A 26898-nucleotide genomic window follows, 5' to 3' on the forward strand; every position below is an offset into this window, starting at 1 on the left:
TAAACCTTTTCACCATCGGATCAGCGGGAAAAAATGACCATGTATGCACTCATTCCAACTGTTTTGTGGTGTATGCTGTTTCTATACTTTAACCATGTGGAGTTACGTGACATAATGAGTTTCAGGGAAGACTTGAAAAATGGCGGCAGCATGGGAAAACAGAACTGTGGCGGATACATTTTTGTTAGAAACTGAAAGCATTAAGGATTATTGAGCATTTTGATAGTCAAAAGGTTAAAAATAAAAAGAAGAAAACACTTTTTCTTCCGAATTAGTAGGCACTGCGCATGTCAAAAGTATTAGGATCCTATTAAATCTGACCATCATGTAAATGCAACAGATCGGCTCACTTTATCTAGCATCCATGTAAACATGTCAGATTAGCTTGATTTCAGTTGGATAGATTAAATATTTGTCCATTTAAATGTAACTACTGTTATAGTTGGATCCTTATATAACTTGAACACAGCAAATACTTACCAGGTCTGTAAAATGTTCTCTTACTTATTAAAATGATGACCACAGTTAAAAAATAAGGTCACAGTAAGAAGCAAACTTGAATCATCCATTATTTTGTTATTAATTGTTAAATTCCTTATGTTGATATGTGTATTTCTCTGATGTCAGAAATGTGTAAATGGGTTCGGAACTAATAGCCCTATTGGTCATAAATACACTAGAAGTTAGTGTGAGCATTGTTGGTTTATAGTGTTTCACTGCTTGAACAGATTCTGATATTGTCTACTTTTTCCTCCACATTCCTTTTGGCTGTGTACCTGCTTCTAATTTTCTATACATGACTTCACAAGTGTAATGGCAAAGCATAGATTTCTTTTATTGCTATTAGGTAATTGTCTGCACACTCGTCTAAAGCGAGGAATAAACCTGACCACTTAGGTATCTGAGGAATCCACTGCATCATCACATTCTGGTCTGATAACACTGGAACTGCCTGATTTTGATCACTGTGGATGTTGCAGCTGTCTCTCTCTATGTATGTGTTTGTGTGGGTATTTGGGTGTGTGGGAGTGGAACGTGTTGTGTCCTCATACCATAATAGGCCTCTCTGAACAACTGTTCCATAAATCCAGAGTCGTGAGTGTAAACAGCCTCAAATGGAAGAGCAAGACGGGGGGAGATTTGGTGTAACTTTCACTCACTTGACTTCAAATTCAAACACACACACGGTGGACCCTAACTCACCCTCTATTTCAGACAGCAAGGTTTCCGGAAGGAATTTTAGGCATCCCAGGAACTATCTTCCTGATTCCTACAGGCTTACTCTCAGACTCATGATGTCTAGATCCTCAGCCAAGAAACACATTCACACAAACACCGTCCAAGCTCAGCTATCCCCTTGGAAACCCTGAATTTACACTGTGACCGAGCAGCAGGGAATGTTGCTGTAATCCTGGCTGTGCCAAACCAAGAGTTATGAATTCCACTAGTGATGCTGAGCTGGCACACACTCACAGGAAAACCACAGAGACAACAGAATATGCAGAGGATGTTCAGCAGGGATGACAAGGAGAAAGTGTCTCATTTAACTCAAATACGTGACTCAGAGGGGAGAAGAGGGCGTTAACCACAGCTTGTCTTACCCTCACTCTCCTGCCTTTTTGTATCAGCTCCACTGAGGGTCAGGGTAATTTTTCCACTGTGAGGATGAAGTGAGAGTCTGTCCTATACTGTGTTTAAACAACACAAAACAAGCCGGTAAAGACACAATAAATGCCAGAAGTTTTCCTTTGATAGGGGTGGTAGATTTGCTTTATAGCCAAAGTATGTAGATACCCAAACCAAATAGTGTCTGCAGAAGTCACAGGTAATCTTTTATAAACACAATAGATCTAGCTTTGTACAGTAAGACTCAGCCTTACTGTGCATGACAAGCACAAATAATGAATCAATGAGCCTCAAACAAACCCACAGAAAAGTAAAAGGCCCAGCCTGTGAACCTAATACACTATAGAACCAAGAGACAGTCACCACCTAGATTAAACTAAGAAAACAGGTGGAAGTTATTTAATCCCAAACTAATGCAATGAGCAGCTTTTCATTTCTTAAACAACTATGTAGAAAGACACATCTAGCGGTTGTGGAAAAGTTACGAGTCTGTTTCAGAAGGGTCAAATTATTGGCATGAATCAAGCAGAGATGTAAGGAGTTTAAACATCTTTTTTTTAACGCATTAACACATAATCAAACATCTAAGGAGATTGCAGAAACTACTAAAATTAGGTTAAGAAACCAATGCATTATTAACAAATGGGAGGGTAGTGGGGAACCATCATCTTTGAGGAAGAAATGTGTTGGAAAAAAATCTTGAATGATCGTGATCATCAGGGATCATTTAAGCATGTGGTGAAAAAAAAAATATATATATATATATATATATAAAGTATATATATATATATATATATATATATATACATATAAACAATGTGAAGGGAACTCAAGGAAATATGTCAAGGCCATAAGATCACCACTAAGGACAAGAACAGGCAGATAAAGTGATGCAGCCATCATGTGTAGTGCCTACTATGTGGGGGCAGTGCTATGATCTGCGCTTGCTGCAGTTGGTCAGTTCTAGGTTCTGCAACATTATGTGTACAAGAAATTCTGACTACCTGAATGAGCAGGTTATTCCCTCAATAGATTTTTTTCTTTCCTGATGGCATGGCCATTTTCCAAGATGACAATGCCAGAATTTATTGAGCTCAATTTGTGAGTCTCTCAGTGGGCATGAGTTATCATTTTCATACATACTGTAGAGTGGTCACCACAGAGTCCCGACCTGAACCTCACTGAGAATCTTTGGGATGTGCTGGAAAAGTGTCAGATTCTCCAATCATCAATAGAAAATCTTGGTGAAAAAGTAATGCAACACTGGATGGAAATAAATCTTGTGACTTTGCAAATGTTTATCAAAACAATGCCACAGTGAATGTGGGCCGTAATCAAAGCAAAAAGTGGTCCAACAAAATATTAGTGTGTGACTTTGGGCTGGGTGATATGGCCTAAAAATAAAAATAAAATTATCTTGAAGATTTAGCCCTGAAAGTTGGTGGTTAAGTCATCAGGCTCCATTATAACCTGTGATTTCCCACAATAAACAATATATTCATAAGAGAGAGAGAGAATTTCATGTTTCACTCAGCTGCATGTCTACTGAAGTGATGAAACAAATCTGTTGTTCTGCCGTTTTTGGAAACAGCTTTTAAATGAATTCTGCAACATGTCGGTACTTGGTCTGAGTCTGAGGTTGCAAAAAAATCGGACGAGCTCCTAAGAACTGATAACACTGTAACTGTTTAGGACTAAGCTCCTCCTTGGTTGCTTCTGTGTTTACTTTTCCTTTAAGTGTGTGTGCATGCCTGTGTGTGTCTCTCTGGGAAACAGGGGGAGGACTAAGTATGCTGCTAAGTATGGAAGCCCAAGGAGAGCATTTGGCAAATTCAAATTATTCAATTTATCGTCCAGCTCTAGTTTGACCTTTTCTTTGGTGAAAATGTTTTTTTTTTTTTTTGGGGGGGGGGGGTTAGACAGTGCATATTAGGTTTAATAGATAGCCTATTTTAACCACTTTATCCCAGTAACGGTTAAACAAGTCAGGTGCAACATATAAATAATAGCATATGCACTGACTAAAAAGATACTAATTTTTGTTCAAATCTGAGGTGCTACCACAGTTTCCTCCTGAAATCCGTCTTGTAATCCTACCCTCTGTTGGGATCAGGGTAATCCTGTTTTCTTGGATCAAAGTTATCTGGAGGCTACACAGAGGTTTTGAACAACCCAAACTGAGGGTTTTATCCAGATAACAACCAGGATTGGATTACGTGATACAAACTGATTTCGGAATCCGGCTTTCCCTTTTGAACAACCCATTTTGAAGATTTGATCCTATCCAATAATCGAAATCTGATCGGATTACGATGCATGTCTGAGTATTCTTCTCTATCATTAAAACACAGATGGGGGCAACATCTCCTTGAGACTGTTTCTCATCTCTCAGGTTGCCATACCTTGTGGGTTTCTGGTCTGGGTTTGTGTTAGTTTAGCTGTAGCCGAGTTTCTGTCTTGTTTCTTGTTTCATTTAGTAGAGTTTTCCCCATGTGTATATTTGTTTGCTCCGCTTTCTGTTCGTTAGTAAACCTGGTTTCATTTGCTCATTCACTTCACCTGTTCCTTGTTAGTACACCTCTACATTTATATACTCCCTGGTTTAATTTATTCTCTGCCAGTTCATTGTAAGTCTTCATGCCTTGCTACCTTCGTGTGTCCTCTATTGCCTCATCTTCAGTTCATGTAAAATAAACCTTGATTTCTGCACCGGGCTGCCTCCTGCCTCATCAGCCTACAGTTGGGTCCTCACCTCCATGCCTCAACCTTGACACAAGTAGAGTTTTAGAAATTTTTGGCATTGCTCCACCTTTTTAAAGATGGCTGTTGCGTTTGGCTCGGCAATTTTGTCAATGTTCAGTGTTTGTAATTGTGTTTTTCTTAGTCTTACAAGCCCTGTTGTTTAACAACTGTGTCTCTGGAAAGGCACTTTGATAGCTGGAAAAGCTGCAGACAAACTTTTCCACCCCAGTTTGAGTGTCCTCCTTTCTCACCGGAGTATCTGCTTCTGTTTACCACCTGGGATTCTGGTGTTCACAAGAGGAAACTGAAGGCCGGAGAGCAGGTTAAAATACGGAGATCCGTTTGGACGTGGGGATGCTATCTGTGGCACAGTGATTGCCCGCAATGTTTGAGGCTGGTATTTCTCAAGGGTGTGGCCCTCATCTCCCTCTACCCGGTGGTACAAAGTTTAATCCCTGATTGTGTCTCCATAGCTTTTGTGGAACATGAACCTAAGCATCTGGTGGACCTGTCTGACTGGTGACTGACTACACATCAGGTGCCTGCTATAAGTTCCTTTACAGTCAGCTGGTTGGGAGAATGGTTTGGCCTCTTTGAATGTTTACTTGCTAAATGCCTGTTTGTGGCAAAGAAGTCCAAATCCTGAATTATTTCTTTATAAAGTAGAAGGTGGACTTTTTATTGGTGACTGAAACTTGGCAACAGAGCTCTGATTTCTTTCATCTAAACATATTTTGCCCTGTGGATTGCTCTTCTTTTGGAACCCTACATCTTTCTGGACGCAGTGGAGGACTTGCTGCAGTATGGAGGAAATGCTATCCCTTCCTCTTTTAAACTGCAAGTTATTAAAGTTGGTGTTCTTAAGCCTTTATATCGAATTCTTATCTGTCGCCTTCCTGGTTCTGCTGGACAGTTTTATGTTAGTTCACAGACTTTGTCTTCTCTTATTAAATTTAAAAATCTGTTACTTGCACATTGATAATGTTGGAAATTGAGCTGCAAATGATTTCCTAAATATTGTGGAGTCATATATTCTTATACAACATGTTCACAAGCTCCCACATTCTGGTGGTCATACACTGGATCTGATATTATCCTATGGTTTGTAATGTCAGCAACAGGACATTTTGATTAGCTATAACAAATAAGTTTTTGTCTTTTATTTCTCCAGTATTGCTGACCTTCCATGTCAGAAAAACATTTTGTGTTCACGCATTATTACCCAGTCCTCCACTGAGCAATTCATTTCCAGATTTGGTTGAGGTTTTAATACTTAGGGAAAAGATGATGTGGAGTTTTTAATGTGTTCTTTTAATGACTTTTGCTCTTTCATTATTGGATGGTATGGCTCTTATTTAAAAATGAAATCTAAGCTCATTCGGAGACCATTGCCCTGGATGGCTGAGGCTGTTCGTTGCTGGAATAGTGCCACAGGACTGAACACCTGTAGAAATTCACCTGGCTGGAGGTACACAGTTTGTATCTTAAGGATCTTATTCAAAACTTTAGTGTCCTACTTAAAGAAATTAGGAATGCTTATTTTTCTAATCTTATTTTCTCTTTAAAGAGATACCCAAAAGTCTTCTTTGGTACCATTAATAAAATTGTGTCATTTCCTGTCTATGTGGCAACAACCTTTCCTTTCAATGATTCTAACAAATTTCTCAATCTTTGAAAACAAAGTTATCACTGTCTGACCAAACATTTGATCTGGTCCACATATGGGGGCAGACTTCCTCCAAATAGACCCATTTTCTTGGACTCTTTCCAACTTATTGACCTCCAGGACCGGCTACAAAAAAAATGAAAATAACCTTTGACCTTTCAGGATATCATCCCATTCTCATTATTTATTCATTAAGGCATTATCATCAACTTCTTTTTGACTACAGGTCGTGTCCTCTCCTGCTCCAAACATTCCATTATTCGACCCATTGTAAAAAAGCCCAACTTGGACCATTAGTGTTGAAAATTACTGACCCCTATTGAAACTACCATTACTTTCCAATCAACCCATAATTGTGCTTGAGAGATCTGAGATATTTGACCAGTTCTACTGAAACTGCTTTGGTGAGAATCCACAATGACATCCAGGTAGTCTCTGATACTGGTCACTGCTCTCTTGTAGTACTCCTTTACCGTAGCTCCACCTTTGACACAGCTGATCATGACATCCTAATAGGTTACATGACTGGGTGGGCATATCTGGTGTAGCCTTATACTGGTCCTACTTTAAAGACAGGAGTTTGCTGTCTCTGTTGGGTTCTTTCTCTCTACTTCTCCACCCCTGACTTGTGGTGATCTCCAGGGGTCAGAACTAGGACCAATACTATTTACCTTGCATTTGTTACCTCTGGGATATGTTATACACTATTTTAATATCACTTACCACTTTTATGCAGATGAAATACTGCTCCACTTTTCAAGAAAACTGAGATGTCTAAACTTGCCAGACTACCTAATTATGCTAAATGGGGATGCACCAATTTTGATACCGTATCGGTAAATCATGTATGATTCAGCATTAAAGATGCCTAAACAAATTTGCAAGTTACCTCTGCTATGTACCATCTCAGTGTCTTTTGGACTGTGCACTGACACATTTTTATTTCCAACTAATCAAAAACTAATGCTTGGTCAAGAGTCCTTTGTGATAGTTGTCAAGCACAGGATATCCCTTAATAGTTTATTTGCAACACACTGGAAACTGCTCTACAGCTGCAAATTACCAGTTATTCCTATGCAGTATTAACCCCTTAAATTCCTTCAATTTTTGCCTAAAACAGGTTTTTATGATAAAAGACTTGTTGTGGACCAACTACACTGCCTGGCAAAAAAATAAAGAAAAAGAAGTTGCTACCAAAAAAAGAGGTCACATGCTCAAATATTTAATTGGACTGCCTTTAGCTTTGATTATGACACACATTTACTTTGGCATTGTTTTGATAAACTTCTGTGATGTTTCAAGATTTTTCTACTTCTGCAAGAGGGCGTGAGGAAATCTTCTCTTCTGCATCCAAACGGGATCGGGCTTACTGCAGCACGACCCTCACACCAAAGCCCAGGAAGAAGGAATACAAGAAAGTGATGTCCTCCCTTTACAAGATGGGATTGAAGCCTCTATCCCCACAGAATTTGCATCACCCAGGAGGACGGCTCCTGTGTCTGGCTCCAGTCAGCGACTGAAACAGAGCAGTTTATCCAAGCATTTGGTAAACCCTGCTGACTGTTTACTTGATTAGTTCTGGGGTTAAAAATATAATCGGACCCGAAGATGATCATTGTTTGCTATGCGCAATAATAGCTACCTTAAATTTAAGTGGTAATCACAATTGTTATTAGTATTGTCCTTTTTAATTTAACTTTTCCTTTGATTTAAATTTTTTTTCTTCTCTACCTTGCATTTTTACTATTTAATTCTATTTAACAAAGTTATAACTCATATTGAAAATGTGAAATTGGCATTTTGGCATTACTTTTTCAAGTTAGCGGTGAAAGAATTTTGGGCATGTAGATACTTTGTCACAGCGATGAACAGAGTTTTACCAAAAAACACTTTATCCTCCTTATTTATGAAGATTGTGACAGTTTTCTAGTCTTACATTTAGAGGATGGCTGCAGGATGACTCATATCACACAAATAACCACTCAGTCATCACATTTGGTCCACACTCCTTACTACTGAACTGTAATGGGATTTATTAGTACCCATATTGGTACTCAGTATCAGCAAGTACTCAAATGTAAGTACTTGTACTCGATTTATAAAAATGGTTTGTTCAGTTGTAAGAAACTTTGGGGCATTATTTGATCAATCTCTGTCATTCAACACACACATAAAAATCATTGGCAAAATCATGTTTCTTCCACCTCTGTAACATTAACAAACTGAGGGCCATGGTCTCCCAGCCTGACGTGGAGCTGCTCATTCATTCCTTCATCTCATCCTGCATTAATACTGCTCTGTTTTCATCACTCAGTAAAATGGTCCTTCACCATTTAGAATCCATCCAGAATGCTGCTGCTAGGTTACTCACAAGGTCAAATAAATTTTCTCATGTCACCCCCTGCAACACTCTCTACAGTGGCTCCCAGTCACTTACAGGATTCAATTTAAAATACTCATCATGACTTACTGGGTTCTGGACAAGCACCCATGTATCTCTCAGGCCTCATCCAAATCCATACCACCTCACGTGAACTTAGATGTAATAACCATAACCTGTTGTCTGTCCCACGTACCTGCCTGAAAACCTGTGGTGACAGAGCTTTTGTCTCCACTGCCCCCAGACTCTGGAACGTTCTCCCTGCCAGCAGTAGACCTGCTGACAGTGTAGAAAGCTTTAAGTCTCAGCTCAAGACAAGTTTAAAATTGCTCATGGTTAAGCCAGTATTGCTGATGTACATCCTTTTATAGATATTTTATTTATTTTGAATTTGTTACCATTTTATGCAATTTTTCCAGTTTTTGGTGATTTTATTGTAAAGCATTTTGTGATTTTATCAGCAAAAAGAACTATAGAAATAAATGTTACTTACATTTATTATGAGGAGTACTTAGACTATTCTGTCAGTTTGTAGAAGCCCAACAACTCACTGAACAACATTATATTACCTAATATTTTATCTGTATAGTAAAAGTAGTTTTCATATTCTCTTTTTGCTGTGGCAGCTGAGTTTCAGTGTTTCGAGTGTGAACTCTTTGAATAATATAAAAAATGTTTTATACTCATTGTCGATTCCCGCTTGCTTGTTCATTCAAATTTGAGATCTCACACTCCATAGTGGACGGCGGGTGAATGAGTGCTTTGGAGTGTGCAGGCAGTGGAGTACTATGCCCATGAAAGACTCCTCTACTCCCACTCAGTGGGAAGAGAAAAGTGGGCTGCTTTGGAATTGAGAACCCTCGTCCACTTCACTACAGTGGGTGAGAGCCACGGGGTCCGCGCTAAGTGCTGCTGGGCACTATTACTGTGAAAAGGACTCCTCTCTAGGGTGTCCTTTCAAGTGTCTACTGAACGGGACACTACTGAAAGCCATGGCCAGTGTGTGCGTGTGTGTGTGTGTGTGTGAGTGAATGTGTCTACGTGCCAGCATGTGTGGGCCAGTGCACTTGCTTGTATAATGTGTTGCTGGGAAGGTTTGTACTGCTGAAACCAGATCAGTTATGTGTGACAGCCACTGCATGAGTGTGCATTTATAGAGCAGCGAGTGTGTGCCAGGTTACAGTATTAATAGAAGGTAGTGTGTTTGTACAAGACACTAATAGCTGAATGGCTGATATTAGTGGATCAGTTTCCATCACACTCTGTGGCGTAGAAGCGCCTGATTCAGCAGGTGTCTCCCCTGAATGTCCTCGATGTTCTCTGGCTCCTCAGATAGCTCCTCAGTGTTCTGAGGAGGGTTTGCCTTGTGATGTGGCTTTGACTGCCAACATGCCAGGGGTCACATTCACACCTAAAATATGATCCCAGGGATTTCTAACCTCATCAAAGGGATGGGGCTAATGGTGCCAGAGGAGAAGTTAACATGGGGATGCTTATGAAGCAGATTTTTCATTCATACATTAGCTATTAGTTTATTTTCAGACATTTATTGAAAGTGGGTACATAGTATTAACAAGCAAATAAGTAAAATTATTCAATTAACACCTAAAAATGAGAGGTATGGGTCATTTTTTATCTTGAAAGGCTAATGGATTCAGATTAAATAAGAAAGGGATAAAAAAAAATCAATCTGCATTCTAATCAATACTTCACAATATTACATCTATTATCTTTAATGTAGAACTCTGGGGCCTTGTTGTGGCAAAGCTTTGCTACTTCACTGTGAAAGCTCTCAGCGGGTATCATCTGTGCTTCTTGGCAACATGCACCCTTGAAACCTTTAGGATGGCAGTGATTCAGCTGTGACTGGGGTGTTTTTGGAGTAGAAGTTAATGGAGAGGGGAGGGGATTTTGGAGTAAGTAGACAAAGCTGATTAAGTATGTCTTCAGTTTCTCAGTTGGTATAACAGGGCACAGTGAAGGGTTTGAATCCCAGCAGAGGTGTATGTGATGGAAGTGTAAGTACTTGTGGTACTTTGTGGATAATTGGAAGAAAAGTAGCCAGATGGTGTACCAGTGTGGTCACAATAAAACCTTGTGTCCCTATTTTATTTATTCCTTTTTTCTAAAGGATGTAAGGAATCTTCACTTTAGATTGACATCATTATGTATAAACATTACAACTTGATAGTTAATTGGTGAAAACATAGTTGTGTCAGGGACATGTTCACAGGATTGCCTTGTCTGTTAACAATGTTGCCTGTGTTTGTAAGTAGGGGAGAATAACTGTTATACTTTACTATAATTTTGAAAATATAATTTTGTTTTTAGTCTTGCTTGATATAGGATTTTAGCTACTAAATTGATCAAGGCCCCCCTGAGTTGTATTTTTCTTTTCATGATTCATAAATATTTTCAGACAGTGACACAGCTGAACTGCTGGCAGGCCAAGTTAACAGAACAGCTGCTTATCACCAGTTATTCTTATGCAACATCAACCCCTTAAAATCCTTCCATTTTAAAAACAGGTTTTTATGGTTAAAAGACTTGTTGTGGACTAACTACAAAAAAAAAGTTGCCACCAAAAAAAGGTCACATGCTCTAATATTTCATTGGACGGCCTTTAGCTTTGATTACATCACACATTCACTGTAGTATTGTTTCATTAAGCTTCTGCAATATCGCAAGATTTATTGTCATCCAATCTAACATAATTTTCATGCCAAAGATTCTTAATAGAGTTAAAGTCTGGACTCTGAGGTTCTTGCTTAACCAAGACCTGACCAACTGCAGCAACTCTAGATCATAGCACTGCCCCCACAAGCTTGTACAGTAGGCACTAGGCATGATGGGTGCATCACATCATCTGCAAATGTTCTTATCCTGATGCACCCATTGTCATGATCTGTGTGTTTTTTAGTTTTTTAGTCCTGTGTTCATTGTCTTGTCTGGTTTCCTGTTTTATTTTGTTGAGTTTTCCCCTTGGGTATCATGTTTTGCTTTCTGCTTCCTGTTTGTTTGTACACTTGGTTTTATTAGCACATTCATTTCACCTGTTCCTCATTAGTCCCTCAGTGTATTTATACCCCTTGGTTTTCAGTTTCCTTGTGTTTTTTTTTATTTTTTTCCCTCTGTCATGTGGTTCTTTTGATTCTGGGCTTTTGATTAAAACATTTGTCCCTGCTTTCCATCTGCTTGAGTCCTCCATTTGGGTCTTGACCTCCGCCGCACTGTGACACCCATGACTCTGGAACAGGGTAAATCTGGACTCATCAGACCACATGACCTTCTTCCATTGCTCCAGAGTCCAATCTTTATTGTCCCTAACAAATTGGAGCCTTTTACCAGTTAGACTCACAGATTACTGGTTTTCTTATGGCTACACAGCTGTTCAGATCCAATCCTTGAGTTCCCTTAACACTGTGCGTGTGGAAATGGTCTCACTTTCACCATTAAACTGACCCTTAATTCTGTTTTTTTTCTTTGATTGGATTTCACCAAACGTTATTAACGTTAGTAATCGCCGATCACCACCCTTCAGGATTTTTTTTTCAACCACATTTTTCTTTGAAGATGATGATTCCCCATTATTCTTCCAATTTTTAACAAGGTGTTGGACAGTTCTTAACCCAAGTGTAATAGTTTCTGCATCTCCTTAGATGTTGTCTCTGATGCATGCCAATAATTTGACCCTTCCTAAACAGACTAACATCTTTTCTACAACCATGGGATGTGTCTTTCCACATGGTTGTTTAAGAAACCAGAAGCTACTCATTGCATCAGTTCGGGTTAAAAAAGCAATTGCCCATGTAGTAATTTCTAATAAGAGGCTCGTACCTATTTTAGTTTATTTCAGGTGACAACTTTCTTTGGCCAGGCAGTGTGTTTCACTGGACTACTTTTACTGGACCCTTGCTGATGTAACAGGACTGTTTTAGTTGCAGTATCACTTGCTACTGGAGTACAGTTTAACTTTCTGTGGTGACTGGTCAGAAATAAGTGTTTATTGAATCTACAGTTATGACTGTAGCCTGGAATGGTATACATCATTTAAATTTCAAGAATAAAAGCTTTTCAGTGGTGTATAACATGTGGAGGGTTGACTGAGTACAATGCATATTTTTCATGTCTAACATACTATCAACTAGTGCTGCAGTCCAGCCTTGGACTGCACATGTTTTGCTTCCATTTTGTTTTCGTGTTTTTTACTTATAGTTTTAATTTGACTTATTTTGCTCTCTGCGGCAGATCCAGTAAAATATTAATGGTGGGAACGACAGGGGTGCAGGAATTTTTCAGGGGTGGCAATACATTGCAGTGGTGTTTGTGTAACAGTTTGATAACGAAAACATCAACAGAACAATGTAATTTGCACTCAAATATTTCATCAGAGACAGCATTTATACAAAAATAAACGGAATAAAAACATACCAGTCAAACTCTGTGGACTGAACTATACTAAGGTGAGCATAAATGCTTTGTGTGGACATAAATGTTTCACTGCAACAAGGTACTAAACATTGGTTTTATTGTTCATTCAGAGCACGTACTCCCGTTTACCCCCCCCCCCCCCACCCACCCACAGGCCGAGGGCCAGCACGCCACCCGGGGGGACCCGGCCCGCCCAGACGGCCACCACCACCATCCATCCTCCCGCACACACACCATCCTTCCACCATCCATCCTCCCACACACTCCCCCATCCCTGCACCATACATTCTCCCACACATACCCCATCCTCCCACACATACATCATCCCTCCACCATTCATCCTCCCACACCCACACCACCCCCCCCTCCCACACACCACGCATCCACCTCCTCACACCCCACCCTCCCACACACCATCCCTCCACCACCCATCCCCCCACACCCACACCACCCTCCCACCCACACACCACCCCCCCCCAACACACACACACACAAACACCATCCCCCCACCACCATCCTCCCGCCACCCCACGCCGCGGGGGGACAGCCCCAGCCAGGAGGCGAGGAGACACGAGCCAGGCCCCCACCCCCCCACCCCGCCCCCCACTCCCCACCCCCAAAACAGCACCTTCCCCCCAGGGCCAGCAGCCAAAACCCCCCGGGACAGCCCGCCTACGCCCCGGGCCAACGCGACATGCCACCCGGCCCGCCCCGCCCCCGGGCCATCCATGGAGACAGGGGCGCTTGAAGACCCCATCCCCCCTCCCTCCCCCACTAGTGATGGAATATATTATGTGCTGTTTGCAATTAAAAAAAGAGGGTTAAAATTGGGGGGCAGTAACTGCATTGAGGAGGGGGCGGGGCCACCTGAGCAGTCCCACCCACCTGACCTCGCATGTTCCACCCCCCAAAACGTGTTTGTATGTTGCAAATGTTATTTGTGCTCAGTGACTAAGTGGAATTAAAAGCTGGGAGGCATGCTGCCGCTCAGCGAAGCAACGGGGCCATTATGATGACCCCCCTGCCCCGCCCAGCGCAACAAGCACACCTCCCACAGCCCTACCTGTGTATGTAGTGAAGAGTGGGGGAGGGGAGGGGTCAGGAGATGTAGGTCCAGAGGGGAGTAAGCCCCCCCCCTGGAAGACGACCCGCCAGTGGCTTAGGGCGCCCCCGTCCCCCGCCGGCCCCGAAGGGCGTCACAGGCCCGGAGCAGGCACCCCAACCCAGGCACGCCACGAACCCCCCCAGGGGCCAGCCACCAGCCCAAGGGGCCACTTTCCTCTTTCTGAGTGGGAGGGGGGTGAGGCAAAGGAAGGGAACCCCAGGCCCACGCCCCCAACACCCGGCCAGGGCGCCCCCCAGAGGACACGTCCTAACCCCCTGCAAACGCACACACACTCTTTTTCTTTTTTTTTTTTTCTTTTTTTTTTTCCCCCAGCCACTCACACACCCTCTCACACACCTCTATACACCAACACCTCAATACGTGCACATATCTCCACTTTTACTTTTTATTCCCTGTTATGCTACTCATTAGTGACTAATGATCTCTTTAGTTGTGGAATGTTAATCAATTTGATTTATCTTTTTAAACGAAAAACATTTTTCATTTTAAACATTTCATATGTGGCCTTTCTTTAGTTTTCAGTTAGTTATGGTAACATTTTTTTATTGAGGACTTCTATTTATCTTTATATTTTAAACAGTGTCCCATATTTTGATTTTATATTTTATATTTCCATAATATAACTGTAAACAGGGAAACCACATATGTTTGCCTTGTTGAACTCTTATCAACAATCCTTGTCTGAAGTCTAAAATGTTCTGTGCTGCTGTGTTAAGATCACTGTCTGATTTTCAGTTTAATCACATGCATCTTCCAACTATTCTAGTGCCTTCAGTTTTGTAAACAGGTGATAAATTTAAGGGATTTTAAATTTTAATACGACATGTATTACAATAAATTTATTCTAATTAACATTGTAAAGTATTCATCTGCTATGTGGGAAGGGTTTGCTCGGGTCCAATAAGTAACACTTTAAGAGCAGAAAGTCTTTTCATTTTATAAAAATTTTGATGAGTTTAATCTGAGTCCTGCAGTTTGGGGGGGATTAGGGGGGGTTGTGTTTCTGTGCATGGCCATGAAATAATGGGATGTGATCATGTTAGAGGCTCATATGTGTGTGTGATCATATACACATAGGGGTGTTACACAAGCCCATAATTACACTGTCAAGAGGAGGCTGAGTGGAAGAGTACACATGTGAATACAGTATGGTGGCACACATACGTGCACACACAGACACACAAACACACACACACACACACACACACACTCACACTTAAACAGCATCATGAGTTGGCAGTGGGCTCGTTTTCCACCTCAGGTCAGGCTTAGTTCATGCACAAAGAGTGTGTATGCACGTGCGCGTGTGTGCATGCGTTTGTGTTTGTAGGTGTGTGTGTGTCTGTGTGTGTGTGTGTGGTAATCCTGCTCCAGTTTTATTTTTAAAGTGAGCTCAGACAAAGGCCTCCAGTCAGACTGCTCTGAGAACAGGACCTTGGGAACATGACCAGTGGCTGTTGCGTCATAGTGGGTGTGTGTGTGTGTGTGTAAGACAGAAAGCAAGTAAGAGTGGATCTGAGCTTTTTCTTGTAAAGAAGTCACTTGTTAAAGCTGAAAAGGAACAAAGAAAAAAAAAGCTCTAGAACATCCTTGCCAGATGTGCAAGAGAGTGCACAACTACACACACACTAAAGTGTTCCCTTGAAAGCTGGTTTAGTGGACATTTGAATGTCAAGGGACGTCACTATATGATGTCATAGGAAGGATTTTATATGTGATAGGGACCAATCATTTACACACAGACTCACACAAAGTGTGAAAGGACAGTACATACAGTGTTTGCCTGCACACAGACCTCACCACACCCAACAAAGTGCTTTCTCCACAGGTCTGCAGATAGGAAAAGAAGAATAAAGGGACAGAAGAGGAGGGAAATAGGGAAAGAGATTAGAAGATAAAACTAAAAAAAGTAAGGAACAGAAGAGGTGAGAGTGTGGAGGCATGAGACAAGTAGAAGGAAGATGAATGAAAGAGGTGGTAAGAAAACTACACTATCAGTTAAAAGTTTGGACACACTTTCCAAACGTTCGACTGGTACTGTATATAAAATAGGGGACACAGAGAAGATGAGTCAGGAAAGTCAAGAAAAAAGAAGGGAGGAGAGACAATGAGAGAGAAAGGAAATATGAGAAAAAAAGACAGTGGGGATCAATGCTCCAACGTTTGTCTTTGCTGTTATTCTTTGGAAGCTTTCCAAACCTGCAGACACTAGAGAACCCGGGGAAGCCTGGCCTCAGTTACATTACATCACACACACACACACACACACACACACACACACACACACACACACACACACACACACACACACACACACACACACACACACACACACAAGCACGGAGTAATCTGTCTCATAACTACACTGCTGCCAACCCCCGTCTTTCCTTTCTTTCTTCCTTCCTTTCTTCATGTTTTTTCAAGTCTTTTTTTCCAGTGCTCATGACGCACTCTGGCATAATGAAACTGTTAAGAGAAGTCCGGTGGAGGACTGAGACGAAGAGCGGGTGGGTGGAAGGGGGTGTAAAGTGACACTGCACCGGGGCACTATATTTACAATGCACCTCTTTAACACACAGCCTAAATATAGCTGCCAAATCTTTTCTCAGTGTCTGCCACACACTGATGCACCGTCACAAGCTCAGGCATCAGATGGCACCGGTGGATTGACACCATGCTGTGCTGCCAAAAGGAACACGCCTTATCCTCTAGCAAGTTCCTCTGCAAACCCAGCCTTGCCTTGCTACAACTGCCCTCCACCCTTCAACACATTAGCATTCAGGTTCAGGACATTCCCTCCTCTCTGTTCACTGTGTGTGTTGAGCCTTTTCTTTTAGGTCTGCTCTTATAATAAAATTGGGGAAGATGAACTTAAGTTTCTGTCATGGCTTGGTTTTGCTATTTAAAAGGGAAGACAGCAAGCAGTGAAAGAAGTGGAGGGATGTAGATGCCACTGAGGACTGAACTCCTTCATTTTTCACCTGGTGATTGACAGATGAAGCAGTGAGATAATTTAGTCAAGAAAAGCAGCAATGCTGCAGCATAAAGCCCATCCATCCATTCATTGATTTTCTATACCTGCTTATTCTCATGCAGAGTTGTGGGGGAGCTGGAGCATGTCCCAGCGACTAGTGGAAGACGGGGTACATTGCTATATGGGGTAATTTAGCTATATGCCAGGATGAGAAGTAAAAAAGAGAGTGATTCAGAGTAACACACACTCAAATGCAGTTTTGTTGGTTACCCCCCCCCCACCACCACCACCACACACACACACACACACACACACACACATAAACACTAACACATAAAATTAAGTAACAAACCAAACTACGCAAATAATTGCTTTTTTTTCTTTCTTTTTTCAGGAAAAAAATGGGTACAAACAAAATTCCAGGAATTTTTCAGAGCATGCATAAAAACTGCAAACTGCGCCCAGAGACACATTTTCATATTATGACGTCCTGAACTTAGTGTCTGGGTCAGCTTGTGGTAGCTTGGGGCACAGTATGTGTCTGCTGATCAAAACATTGAGCTCAAGTCAAGTTTTCCTCATAATGTTACAAAATCCCATTGTGTCCTTCTGGAAAAGAAAAAAAAAAAAATAATATATATATATATATATATATATATATATATGTGTGTGTGTGTGTGTGTGTGTGTGTGTGTGTGTGTGTGTTTATTTATTTATTATTATTATTTATTTTTTTACAATACACTGTACCTTTTTTCCCCTCTTAAAATGCTGTCTTTTATTAACAATCTCCCTGCCTGTGGCTAAAAACAAATCTCTGTTTCTGATTTAGTTTGAATGATTTTCAAAGGAAACAAACAAGGCATACTAGATGAAACTAAATGAATTACTGGAGCCATAAAGATCTTTTTATTAAGACAGATAAGCGTAGTAATAGCCAGAAACATAACAACTTTTAAAGTGTTAAAATAAAACAAAAAGCCTGTGTTCTTAGTATAACATACCATGTCCTTTATGTTTAGCTAGAAATTGCACATTAGGTTTACAGACAATATAAATGCTTTTCTGCATGAGTGATTCAAAGTGTTTCATACAAATTTGAATTAAATTTAGTTTAGTTTAGTTACACACACACACACACACACACAAGACAGCACAATACACAGTATACAGTACAATACAGCATATGTACGATAAACAGTTTTTACGACAGGAGGGTGAAAGGATTACCCCAAGGAAACTGCTTAAAGCTTCTGACAGGGATCCATCCATCCATCCATCCATCCATCCATCCATCCATCCATCCATCCATCCATCCATCCATCCATCCATCCATCCATCCATCCATCCATCCATCCATCCAGTATAAAAACACTCATTGGGCTTCTCAATTATGATACTATACCATTACTTACAACAGTTTAGTCTGGGACAATGGCTGGAACTGATTACATTGTTAGCTTGGACAATGACATTTATATCAATAAATAAATAATCAAATAACCACAACAAAATCTGGTTTAATGTGGAGAAACAGCAAACCTTTGCCCTGTGGTCACCAAACCAGTCAGCCATGTTTTAGGCTACACTGGGTTTCAAATTTCTGTTGTGTTCTGGGTTGAAATTTCATATGTGAATTTGACTTGGGTGTGACAGGAGCTTCTGCCTTGCAATGTGTTTCTTTCCCTGTGAAACATGATGGTGAGGTGTACTGACTGTTAAACCCTAATACAGGTATGTGTTGCATGTGTGGGAGAACTTTAGCGTGGCAGCTCTGAACCTTGAGCTAACACAATGTCTGTTGGGCCTGACACTGGTCATCAGACGGCTGTCGACGCAACATCGGTGCTTATAGGCATGTCAATGTATGGTTTGAGTTTGCTTGTGTGTTTACTCAACAGGGTGTTAACGTCAGTCAGGTAAGTCAGTGTTTAACCTCACATGTGTCGAGAGAGATGCATGTGAGTGTATCTACACCTATTTGCTTTGCCACCATTTCTGCACTGTCCCTAAACACACATGCAGATTGCGTCCTGACTCAGCCTTTATCAAGCCACCGTTTATGAAGATACTCACCAGTGGACCAGTGCAACCCCAGTACAATGCTATAGTAGTTTTCAATGTGTACTGTAGAGTGTAAAGAGGGTGTACATTGGCTAAGTTGCTTTAGTTTTTCATTATAATATCTATGATGGACGGTGTGAGAGAGTCACTACTGCTTCCTGTGTGCAGTACTGTACACAGCGTGTAGTGAGTGTGCGGAACAATGTGGCGCACAGAACAAGACTACAGCGTCACAATACATCTACTAATAACATACTGCAGTCAGGGTTGTCCCCCCTCTCTGTCTCTCGCTGGGGCCTTTGGGAGGAGGTTTGTGGCCATTTTCTCAGCTCTCCCTTGGGAGTCTGATCCAGCTGCTGCAGCAACCCACAGTCCCAAACCTCAACTTGACTTTACTGACCACAGCCTGTGCATGACATTACTGTTCATACGTCCACGCACGGGAAGCTCAGACCAGCACATACGCACTCCTGCAGAGACGTCACAACAAAGACAAAGTGACACAAAGAATACTGACGTCTTTCAGTGGAGAAAACTTTGTTCCCATGGTTTCAGAGCTGTATAGTCCTAGTCAGAATTATTTGCAGTCCTGAACTTCTTGTACATAATTTAAAATATCTCCAGAAATTAACACAAATGAATACATTTTGTCTAATGACATTTATAAAAATGAAATAAAATAACCAGTTGGCAGAAAAGTACATTTCTCTGACCATAAACTGTTGTTCCAGAGAGCCAACAGCTTGAGTCGGTGCAAATTCGCAGTCTACCAGATCATGGCAATTCTAAGAGCTAAAGTTGAACAGTTGAACTTTTTCTTTTTATTCTTCAAGACAATGAACACCCTTCACCCAAAACAGCATCCTCAACTCTATCTAACTAGAAAGGTTGTGTATTTAACTTCTTGTGGGTTTGTTAGTCATTTAAAGGTCATTGCTGCTGGATGCTTGACATTGACCCACATGAACATTATGGTCGTTGCCACATGTGGGATGTTGGGGTGACATGAATTAAAGTAATATTATGTAACTTTCTGATCTTTGCTTGTAACTATAATTTTCTCTTTTTACAATTGTGCGTTGACCTTTATTTTGTACAGTTCTGGTGCCGTCATTACCCAACAGCATCCTGAGGTTGAGAACCACATTTCACAACTTTTCCTTCCAGGATGCTGCATCAGTTTACAGCTGGCTGCTGCATTTATGCACCACATCACATGCCAGCAACTGGATATCAACTAACTGGACATTTTTAAATGTTCTGGCTAATTCATCAAAGAAATGCAAGAGGACATTATCAGAGGAAGGGAGGAGAAGAAAGAGAGAAATTGACAGAGCAAGTGATAAGACAATAGTCAGCATCAGACTGACTTTTACTACCTTGAAAGAGCTCAGCGTCCAGGTAGGATTAAAGAAAGATGTCAAATTAGCCATGTTAGGGGGCATGTCACTGAGACAAATCTGCCAAAGTTCCATAGTGCTTCTTTAAGGTGCAAACAGTGATAAAAGCTCTTGTGAGAGATGACTGTTCAGCAAATGTTGCCCTATGATAAAAAAAAAAAAATGCTATAGATTCCTTCACTCATTTCAAAAACCATGTGTTCTCTCCATCAGGAATTACATTATGTTTTCAGTGGGATCTTATTATTATTATGACTGTGTGAACAATGCCATGTCAACATATTATCATGGTTAATAATATTTCACCATTCTCCAACACTAGAGATTAGCTTAGCAAGAGTAGCAAGAAATACAGCTAAATATAGCGTAGCAATGCAGGGACGTGTTAGCAAATAGCATCATTACCTTATCTATTTCTTGGCAGCAGACGTTTTCCACCTCTGTTGGCATTGTGATACATTTGCCACATGTACACCTATTAAAAGGAACATGTACAGAAGTATGAGGGGAGTAAAGGACGACAAACAATGTTATATTGGACTAAAGCTGGTAAACAGAGTATTTACCAAACAGATATGTCCTGCTGCATTCTTGCTGCGGGTTGTTGAGTTGTTCACTCTTGTTTTCGGGGTCTGATTTGGGCTCGAATATGTACGGCTGTATGTTTTGTGTTGACATTGTTATCTGAGTATTCATATTGCTTCGATTTATTTACGAGTTCTTCCGGTGTTTCTGCGGTGAAAACAGCGTGCACTCCCAACAATTAATCTGGGTAGTTGACCAATCAGAGGCAGCCTGCATCAGGGGGGAGGCAAGGCTCAGGCCGAAAGACTCTCATTCTGATTGTTTCTGGCAGAGGCTGATCCGAGGGGGCTGAAATGAGCAGAATAGAGCCACTTTAAACTTCATGGTTGAGTATCAGCTGACAAGAGTATATAACAATTATTTACTAACAGATGGCTTTAGATAATTAGTCACAATGTTTTCCTGTTTATCTTCTCTACATTGGAAAATTGCAAAACATACAGATATTTAATATCCAAACTGATTTCACAAAAGTATGTTAATTGAACACAGCCTCTTTAACAACACATTATGTGGTACTGTATTAAATTGATATGCTGCCACAAAAACAATAATATGTTTGTTATGACATATTTCCAACTGGATGCATGACTTCCCTTCATGTGTTGCATAAAGGAAAGTCACTCACCAATGAGTTCAGTTGCAAATTTCAGTGGAATCAGTGTAAGACTTTCAACCAAGCCACTGCAAGATTTGTTTTGTATTTTTAGACCTGATGCTATGATTTTTACTTTTTACTTTGAGCCATAGTTTAGTCACATGGATGCAGCAGAATCAGCAATAATCCATGCTTATGCAGTCTTTTTGAACCTTGTTTTAGGTTCTACAGTGTATTTCGTATTTATTCATTCACACACATTTCAGCACTTCTTGTTTATGCAGAAATTTGCAGTTCTTTCCTCTACACTCACAAACCCATAAGTATGTCCAGCAATATAGGGTTTATTGTCTTACCCTTACTTCAGCACGTAGAAGTGTTGTGAATTGGAAGTGTTGACCTTCCAGTTTGAGGATGACCTCTCTACCCACTGAGCTACAGCCTAAACAAAAATCCTAAACCTGCATTTACTTAGGTTACAAGACAGAAAATAACTGGTTAAAAAATAAGCAAGTACAAAATTGACAAGCCTTTCACAAAAAGACTTCAGGGCTTTAACAACCAAGCAAGCTGCCAGGACAGACGGACATGACTAGAACATAACTTCTTTACATGCTTCTTTGCATCCTGTGTATGGATTCTGTGAGCAGAATGGTTGGTAGCAGGTAGAGTTGGTATCATGTGTGACTCAGGGAATTATGGGGTATGTGTCAAGTTCACACTTCTCTGGTCATTGTTGGGTGTCTCACACTCACGCACGCCTGCAACCTTACATTCTACCCCCTTGTTTTGCTTCACTATTTGCACCTTTCTTTTCCACCATTTTGCCTCTAGCTTTAAAACCCTGTCAGTCGAGGTGTCGGAGGCACCTTGCTGTCTCTCACTGGCTGTCATCCCTTGAGGTAAACACTCTCAGTTTTCATGTTCACAACCTTCACAAGTCAAACTCCACAGAAAACAGTGAAGGGAAAAATCATCATCAGAGAAATATGAAGAGGCTCAATGAAGAGGTGGAGGAGAAGATCGGGGGGGGTTGTCCTGTATCAGGCTTGGTTGAATCTCAACATTGATCTCATGAATAATAGAAGTCTGGTGGCCATGTGATGATATTAGATTTGACATCTGATGACAACCTGGATCCACCAGTTGTCCAAGCAATGCACAACTACTTACATTCACATTCTTGCATGCTTGAATATTTCCACATAAGTAAGCTGGTGAATCTAGTTTTTCTAATCCAGAGTAAATTGTCCTATGCGTGGGTGTCAAATCCATACATATGGCCATGTAGGGGTCTGTAAATAGGATCATGGGCCAAATAATTATTTCTTATCTGAAGAAATAAAGGTGAGCAAACAGCTGTGTTTGTGAAGAAGTATTGCATGTATTCATGGTTCAGAAGAATAAATGTTTTAGTGAGTAATTAGCACCAAAACTTGTTAAGGAGGCAAATTGTATTTAGACCAAAGTATTAATGTATAAGATGATGACTGCACAATTACACAAACTCTTTCCAGGCAAATCACCTCCAAAATCTAATAACTTTTATTCCATTTCTGAGATTTCCTGAAAATGTAATCAAAATCCATCCATAAATTTTTGAGTTAGGTTGCTAACAGATAGACAGACAAACTGTTACGTTGGGACTCCACATAGACATAGGCAGGTTAACGACTCTTTATTATCAAGACTGAACACAAGGTAAAGGGCTTACTCGGAAAGAAGGAGACGGTTGGAGGGACAGGAACCAGGAACGGGTGAGTCCATGAAGTACGTAGGTTTAAGGTCCGACGAGGACTGAGGGCAGAACTGGGGATTATAAGGACCGGAGGACAGGTGTGACTGATTAGACTTGATGAGGATTAACAGATCAGGACCAGGTGTGGAGAATCTGACGGAGGACTACCAGCCCTGGCCAGATGAGGTTGTAACACAAACCAGGGTAATAAATACTTATTATAGCTCCCAAAGGAACTGGCAAAGAACATAGATCGAGTAACAGATATACATAATTTTGTTTAATGTTTTTTTTTAGGTTTATTTATTTTACTTTTTTATTCACTTCAGTGTTTTCTTGAGGATCCTGCATGTCTTTTCTGCTGTAATTTCTTCGGATGTAACACTGACGTAATGTAACACAGACATGCCTGACAAAACATTGACAGTACAGCTTTTTTTTTGTATTAAAAACTCAATAAAAAGGGACCGGTATTAGAGCAGTAAACTGGAACACCTGTGGAATAAAAATGCAAGACGCTGGATCCACTACATCCACCTTCATCCACTTTAAAACACACCTGGAGAGGTTAGTCACTGTAAGTTGAAGCTAATGTTAGCATCTATGTTAGCAACAAGCTTAGAGCCACATTAGCTAAATGTTAGCTTGTTACTATTTTTGTACTAAAACAATATTAACTCAACAACACTCAGACATTTACTGAACACAGTTTCCATAAACTGTGACATTGCCATGATGACGTTAAACTAGAACCTACTGTAAACAACATGGCTTTACTGGGTCTGTTTATTGTACAGCTGTTGCTGATTTAGGAATGTAAAGATTATGTATTATGTATTGTATTTACATTAATTAAAATACTGAGGGTTTTTTAATTCCATTTTTAAAAGTTTGAAATGAATATTTTCTGTACTCATCTTGCAGAGTCATCTCACACAGTTATTTCAAGCCCTTTAAAAAGATATTAAGCATTTTAGTGCAGGGATCATTCAACCCGTTGAGCCATTGTCCTGCAGATTTTACATGTTTATCTGCTGCAATACACAAGTCAAATTATTCATTTAAAAGGCTTGTGCAGAACTTGACAACAAGCTATCATTTGGATCAGGTGTGTTGTGGCAGGGAAATTGTCTAAATACTGCAGGACAGTTGGTGAACTGAAGTGCATCTTATTGGCCCTCCTCTCTACATTCGGGGGGGAAAAATGCTATGAACTAAAGTGTTAGTATTTTCAGTCAGCATTTGTCAGTTTAAGCTACAGATCAGTGTTTTTATAAATGCTGGTAGATAAAGGCTGAGAATGGATTTTACATTCCTTGCATATTATAATGCAGTCTTTTAAGCAGACCAGACGGCAGGCTTTGCATGGCAGATTAGACATTACAATTAAAAGTGACTTGCGACTTGATTCAGACTTGATCCATGAGACTTGAGCCTGGACTTGGACTTGAGGTCAGACTTGAGATTTGACTTGGACTTGCAAAAAAGGAATTGTGAACATCTCTGGTAGGAAGTAGTAGAAAATAGGCTGCACAAGAAAGGGCTTTTTGTCAAGTTTGTATTAGCAGCCTCTATAGTTGTTACAACATGCTTAGAATAGGTGTTAGTGTTATCTCACAGAAATACATGGCATTAAGAGAACTTTGTAACACCACATCTTGTGCTATAGGAATATATGTGTTGGTGCTTGGGAAAGCAAAAATAGTCTCTTCCAATGGACTAAAATACAAGGATAAGGAATCCCACCCCATGCAAGTGGAGAGATTTTACATGGATTTCATTCAGAGAAGATCAAAAATTGTAAATCTGCTAACTGGGTTTCCATTGGCATTGTTTCCATGATAACAACACGTAATTTTGAGATATTGCCTCCACCATTTGATGTAGGTTAAAAGACATGCTTGTCTTTTATTTTGTATTTCTGAGATCAGGTTGACTGCAGTTTGCACCTTCACTGCTAGATGCCACTAATCCTCATTTTTTTAGTTCCTGAAACATGAAGTTAAATCAAAGTTGTCATGTTTGGCTACAAATCCCTGATTCATAGCAGTGTCATCAATATGAAACACCTTCATCAAAAAATAAAAAGTTGCCTGCTAAACAAGTAAAGCTCCCATGTTTTTCTGTATTTCTTGAGTTTTTAATAATATATCTAGTCCAGTGCTCATAACTTACACACACATATGCTTCCACTGTCATGTTTATTTTTGTTTTCTTTCTGTCCTTGCTCATCAGTCATTCACCGAATAAAATCTATGTGAGAAGAATCTGCAAGTCTGCAGTTTTTCTCCCCCTGCCAGTTACACCCATGAGTGTTTTTTTTTTTCTTTTTCTTTCTTTCATGCATTTATGCATGTCAGCAACTGGTAAACATCAGGGGTAAACAGGAGCCCAGAGCAAGTGAGGTGAGAGGATGAGGTTTAAGGGACCAGTTAAGAAGAGGATGAAGAATCCTTTGTTTCTCCAAACATGCTCTTTCATTTAAGACATTTTAGAATTTGAACACAGCATTTAAAGTAACTCTAAATAACCCAGTAACTTTTTTGCTCTTTAGCTTCCTGTACAGTTAGAAGATGTAACATCAATGTTAAACAAACAGATCTCTGCCTGACTCCTGCTCATGCACAGCCATACTAAAAAACGATGTTCATGCTGAAGAAGCTGGACACCATCAACAACTACCAAAAAAGTCAAGCAACAATGGAAGGACCTAACAAAAATAAAACTGCTAAGTTTATATAAATTGAAAACAAATTGTAAGGAAATTTGTGTTTGGTCAATTATTTCTGGTGTTACTGGTATAACTGGTGTTGTCTTATAGATTGTTGGAAAGCCTGATTTGTCACCTTTATAATAAGGTATAGCGGGCTGCATGGTGGTGTGGTGGTTAACACCATAACCTCACAGCTAGAAGGTTACTGGTTTGAACCTTGGCTAGGACGTTTGTAGGCTCTCTCTGTGCATATGTGGGTTCTCTGTTTCCATGTCTCCATCCAGTGTGCACCCTGCCACTCACCTTGTAGCCTAGGCTCAAGCCTTCTCTCGACCCTGCATTCAAATAAGCGGTTATAGATAACAGATGGATAAAAAAGTATAACTTGCAAGGACTGTGCTTCTTTGGAACAACAACAACAACAACAATAATAATAAACATTTATTTATAGGCACCTTTCTTAACACTCAAGGTCACCATACAAATAAAACCAAGGTACAAAATACAGTATATAATAAAAGATAAATAATGTGTTGTAAATTATGACAAAGCTATTAAAATGGAATAAATATCAAAACAAACAACAACTGATTAAGACACTGCCCAGGCTTGCCCACTCATAGAGAGAAGGTAAGCCTGAATACGTGGGTTTCTAACTGTGATTTAAGTTGTGCATGTGAACTTATATTGTTAAGACTGGTTAAGGTTAAGGTTAATTTATGTTGAATGGGATTTGTGACAGGGAGCCAGAGGAGTTTCTGTAGAACAGATGTGATGTGGGAAGTAGATGATGTCATTGTAATGATACAAACTGCCATGTTTTGTACTAGTTGTAGTTTATGGAGGGTTTTCTGG

General features: G+C 40.3%; 1 long non-coding RNA gene across 1 annotated transcript; it reads left to right on the forward strand.

Annotated features, from left to right (window-relative positions):
* Positions 1-8143: 8143 nt before the first annotated feature.
* On the forward strand, positions 8144-23225 carry LOC121640977. The gene is made up of 3 exons (XR_006010629.1): positions 8144-8153; positions 15205-15210; positions 23154-23225. It is a non-coding gene; the product is annotated as an uncharacterized LOC121640977 (long non-coding RNA).
* Positions 23226-26898: the final 3673 nt, after the last annotated feature.

This window comes from Melanotaenia boesemani, chromosome 6, assembly GCF_017639745.1.
Source record: "Melanotaenia boesemani isolate fMelBoe1 chromosome 6, fMelBoe1.pri, whole genome shotgun sequence".
Taxonomy (NCBI): Eukaryota; Metazoa; Chordata; class Actinopteri; order Atheriniformes; family Melanotaeniidae; genus Melanotaenia; species Melanotaenia boesemani.